This window comes from Triticum dicoccoides, chromosome 3A (assembly GCF_002162155.2).
Source record: "Triticum dicoccoides isolate Atlit2015 ecotype Zavitan chromosome 3A, WEW_v2.0, whole genome shotgun sequence".
Lineage (NCBI taxonomy): Eukaryota > Viridiplantae > Streptophyta > Magnoliopsida > Poales > Poaceae > Triticum > Triticum dicoccoides.
In genome coordinates, this window is record NC_041384.1 from 636,307,379 (window position 1) to 636,313,378 (window position 6,000).

The following is a 6,000-nucleotide window of genomic DNA, read 5'->3' on the forward strand; positions in this document are numbered from 1 at the left end:
TGGCACCTCCCGGTGGACCCTCGGAACCCTTCCGGTGGTCCCGGTACATTACCGATGATGCCCGGAACACTTCTGGTGGCCAAATCCACACTTCCTATATATCAATCTTTACCTCCGGACCATTCCAGAACTCCTCGTGACGTCAGGGATCTCATCTGGGACTCTGAACAACATTCAGTAACCGCATACATACTTTCCCTATAACCCTAGCGTCATCGAACCTTAAGTGTGTAGACCCTACGGGTTCGGGAATCATGCAGACATGACCGAGACATCTCTCTTGTCAATAACAAACAGCGGGATCTGGATACCCATGTTGGCTCCCACATGTTCCACGATGATCTCATCGGATAAACCACGATGTCAAGGATTCAATCAATCCCGTATACAATTCCCTTTGTCTACTAGTATGATACTTGCCCGAGATTCGATCGTCGGTATCCCGATACCTTTGTTCAATCTCGTTACCGGCAAGTTTCTTTACTCGTTCCGTAACACATCATCCTGTGATCAACTCCTTGGTCACATTGTGCACATTATGATGATGTCCTACCGAGTGGGCCTAGAGATACCTCTCCGTTTGCACGGAGTGACAAATCCCAGTCTCGATTCGTGCCAACCCAACAGACACTTTCGGAGATACCCATAGTGCACCTTTATAGCCACCCAGTTACGTTGTGATGTTTGGTACACCCAAAGCATTCCTACGGTATCCGGGAGTTGCACAATCTCATGGTCTAAGAAAATGATACTTGACACTAGAAAAGCTTTAGCATACGAACTACATGATCTTGTGCTAGGCTTAGGATTGGGTCTTGTCCATCACATCATTCTCCTAATGATGTGATCCCATTATCAACGACAACCAATGTCCATGGTCAGGAAACCATAACCATCTATTGATCAACGAGCTAGTTAACTAGAGGCTTACTAGGGACATGGTGTTGTCTATGTATCCACACATGTATCTGAGTTTCCTATGAATACAATTCTAGCATGGATAATAAACGATTATCATGAACAAGGAAATATAATAATAACCAATTTATTATTGTCTCTAGGGCATATTTCCAACAGTCTCCCACTTGCACTAGAGTCAATAATCTAGTTCACATCGCTATGTGCTCATAGGTCACATCGCCATGTGACTAACACCCAAGAGTTTACTAGTGTCAATAATCCAGTTCACATCATTATGTGATTAACACTCAATGAGTTCTGGGTTTGATCATGTTATGCTTGTGAGAGAGGTTGTAGTCAATGGGTCTGCAACAATCAGATCTGCATGTACTTCGCAAAACTTTATGTCATATCATAGATGCTGCTACCACGTTCCACTTGGAGCTATTCCAAATGGTTGCTCCATTATACATATCCGTTTTTTCTACTCATAGTCATCCGGATAGGTGTTAAAGCTTGCATCGACATAACTCTTAACGTCAAACTCTTTATCACCTCCATAACCGATAAATATTTCCTTATTCCTCTAAGGATAATTTTTCGACCACTGTCTAGTTCTCCACTCCTGGATCACCTATGTACCCTCTTGACAGACATGTGGCAAGGCACAAATCAGGTGCGGTACTCAGCATGGCATACCGTACAGAGCCTATGACAAAAGCATAGGGGACAACCTTCGTCCTTCCTCTTTCTTCTGCCATGGTCAAGCTTTGAGTCTTACTCAACTTCACACCTTACAACTCAGGTAAGAATCCCTTCTTTGACTGATCTATTTTGAACTCCTTCAAAATCATGTCAAGGTGTGCATTCTTTGAAAGTATCATCAGGCGTTTTGATCTATCTCTATAGATCTTGATGCCTAATATGTAAGCAGCTTTATCCAGGTCTTTCTTTGAAAATCACTCTTCAAACAACCGTTTATGCTTTCCAGAAATTCTACATTATTTCAAATCAACAATATGTCATCCACATATACTTATCAGAAATGTTGTAGTGCTCCCACTCACTTTCTTGTAAATACAAGTTTCTAGCAAACATTGTATAAACCTAAAAGCTTTGATCACTCCATCAAAGCATATATTTCTACTCCGAGATGCTTGCTCTAGTCCATAGAAGGATCACTGGAGCCAGCATACCTTTTAGCATCCTTAGGATTGACAAAACCTTTTATTGTATCACATACAACTTTTTCTTACGAAAACTGGTAAGAAAACTTGTTTTGACATCCATCTATCAGATTTCATAATCGAAAAATACAGCTAATGCTAACATGATTCCGATGGACTTAAACGTCGCTATGGGTGAGAAAATCTCATCGTAGTCAACTCCTTGAACTTGTGAAAAACTCTTTGCCACAAGTCGAGCTTCATAGACGGTAACATTACTGTCCACGTCTGTCTTCTTCTTAAAGATCCATTTATCTCAATGGCTTGCCGATCAACGGGCAAGTCCACCAAAGTCCATGCTTTGTCCTGATACATGGATCATATCTTGGATTTCATGGCTTCTAACCATTTGTCGGAATATGGGCCCACCATCGCTTCTCCATAGCTCGTAGTTCATTGTTGTCCAACATGATATCTAAGACAGGATCACCGTACCACTCAGGAGTAGTACATATCCTTGTCGACCTACGAGGTTCGATAGCAACTTGATCCGAAGCTTCATGATCACTATCATTAACTTCCCCTTCAACCGACGTAGGTGCCACAGGAACATCTTTCTGTGTTGCACCACTTTCCGGTTGAAGTAGAGGTTCAACAACTTCATCAAGTTCTATCTTCCTCCCACTCAATTCTTTCGAGAGAAACTCCTTCTCGAGAAAGGACCCGTTCTTAGCGACAAACACTTTTCACTCGGATCTGAGATAGAAGGTATACCCAACTATCACCTTTGGGTATCCTATGAAGATGTATTTGTCCGCTTTGGGTTCGAGCTTTTTCGGCTGAAGCCTTAAGCATCACATCACAAAGATTAAGAAACGACAACTTTGGTTTCTTGCCAAACCAATGTTCATACAACGTCGTCTCAACGGACTTAGATGGTGCCCTATTTAAAGTGAATGCAGCTGTCTATAATGCATAACCTCAAAACTATAGCGGTAGATCGGTAAGAGACATCATAGATCGCACCATATCTCATAAGGTTCGATTACGACGTCCGGACACGCCATTACGTTGTGGTGTTCCAGGTGGTGTCAACTGTGAAACAATTTCACAATGTGTTAAGTGATTGCCAAACTCATAACTCAGAAATTCTCCATCGATCAGATCATAGGAATTTGATCTTCTTGTTATGATGGTTCTTAACTTCACTCTGAAATTGCTTGAACTTTTCAAACGTTTCAGACTTGTGCTTCATTAAGTAAATATACCCATATCTACTCAAATCGTCAGTGAAGATGAGAAAATAGCGATGTCCACCACACACCTCAATTCTTATTGGATCACACACATCAACATGTACGATTTCCAACAAGTCACTTGCCCGTTTCATTGTACCTGAAAACGGGGTCTTAGTCATCCTGCCCATGAGGCATGGCTCGCATGTGTCAAGCGATTCAAAATCAAGTGACCCCAAACATCCATCGGCATGGAGTTTCTTCATGCATCTTACACCAATATGACCTAAGCGGCAGTGCCACAAGAAAGTGGTACTATCATTATTAACTCTACATCTTTTGGCGTGAACATGTGTATTACCATGACCGAGATTCAATGAACCATTCACATAGGGTGCATGACCATGAAAGGTATTATTCATGTAAACAGAATAATCATTATTCTCTAACTTAAATGAATAATCTATTGCAATGAACACGATCTAATCATATTCATGCTCAACGTAGACACCTGATAACATTTATCTAGGTTCAATACTAATCCCGAAGGCAGATGGAGCGTGCGATGGTGATCTCATCAACTTTGGAAACACTTCCAATACACATCGTCACCTCGCCCTTAGCCAGTCTCTGTTTAGTCCGTAGCTTTTGCTTCAAGTCACCAATAATAGCAACCGAACCGGTATCCAATACCCAGGTGCTACCAGGAGTACTAGCAAGGTACACATTAATAACACGTATATACTTTGTTGAAGTTGCCAGCCTTCTTATCTACCATGCATTTGGGGTAATTCCGCTACCAGTGACCATTCCCCTTACAATAGAAGCACTTAGTCTCGGGGTTTGGGTTCAACCTTGGGTTCCTTCACTGGAGCGGCAACTGGTTTGCCATTCATGAAGTTTCCCTTCTAGCCCTTTCCCTTCTTGAAACCAGTGGTATTGTTAAACCATCAACACTTGATGCTCCTTCTTGATTTCTACTTTTGCGGTCTTAATGTGACACCCCAGATTTGACCGTACACTAATCATACACGCAAACGTGTACGATCAAGATCAGGGACTCACGGGAAGATATCACAACACAACTCTACAAATAAAATAAGTCATACAAGCATCATATTACAAGCCAGGGGCCTCGAGGGCTCGAATACAAGAGCTCGATCATAGACGAGTCAGCGGAAGCAACAATATCTGAGTACAGACATAAGTTAAACAAGTTTGCCTTAAGAAGGCTAGCACAAACTGGGATACAGATCAAAAGAGGCGCAGGCCTCCTGCCTGGGATCCTCCTAAACTACTCCTGGTCGTCGTCAGCGGGCTGCACGTAGTAGTATGCACCTCCTGAGTAGTAGTAATCGTCGTCGACGGTGGCGTCTGGCTCCTGGGCTCTAACGTCTGGTCGCAGCAATCGGGTATAGAAAAGGGGGGAAAAGAGGGAGAAAGCAACTATGAGTACTCATCCAAAGTACTCGCAAGCAAGGAGCTACACTACATATGTATGCATTGGTATCAACTGGAATAAGGCTATTATATGTGGACTGAACTGCAGAAAGCCGGAATAAGGGGGGGATAGCTAGTCCTTTCGAAGACTACGCTTCTGGCAGCCTCCGTCTTGCAGCATGTAGAAGAGAGTAGATTGAAGTCCTCCAAGTATCATCGCATAGCATAATCCTAACCGATGATCCTCCCCTTGTTGCCCTGTGAGAGAGCGATCACCAGTTGTATCTGGCACTTGGAAGGGTGTGTTTTATTAAGTATCCGGTTCTAGTTGTCATAAGGTCAAGGTACAACTCCAAGTCGTCATGTTACCGAAGATCACGGCTATTCGAATAGATTAACTTCCCTGCAGGGGTGCACCACATAACCCAACATGCTCGATCCCATTTGGCCGGACACACTTTCCTGGGTCATGCCCGGCCTCAGAAGATCAACACGTCGCAGCCCTACCTAGGCACAACAGAGAGGTCAGCACGCCGGTCTAAATCCTATGGCGCAGGGGTCTGGGCCCATCGCCCTTTGCACACCTGCACGTTGTGAACGCGGCCGGTGAGCAGACCTAGCAACCTCCATTGCAAAGGAAGTTGCGTTACGCGGTCCAACTCGGCGCGCGCCGCTCAGTCGCTGACGTCACGAAGGCTTCGGCTGATACCACGACGTCGAGTGCCCATAACTGTCCCCACGTAGATGGTTAGTGCGTATAGGCCAGTAGCCAGACTCAGATCAAATACCAAGATCTCATTAAACGTGTTATCTTGAAGACACCGCGAACGCCGACCAGGGCCAGGCCCACCTCTCTCCTAGGTGGTCTCAACCTGCCCTGTCACTCCGCCACAAAGATCCACCCAGAGGGCCGTCGGGACAAAGGTCCTTTCAGCCCCCAATCCGTGAATCACTTGCGGGTACTCCTCGAGCCAACCCGACTTTAGTCATCACATGTATCATGTATAAAGTATAGGTATATACCCGTGATCAACTCCCGAGTGATCACGACCCGATAGTATAGCATGGCAGACGGACAAGAATGTATGGCCACTGATGATAAACTAGCATCCTATACTAAGCATTTAGGATTGCAAGTAAGGTATCAACAGTTGTAGCAACAATGACAGGCTATGCATCACGATAGGATTAACGAAAGCAGTAACATGCTACACTACTCTAATGCAAGAAGTATAGAGGAGAGTAGGCGATATCTGGTG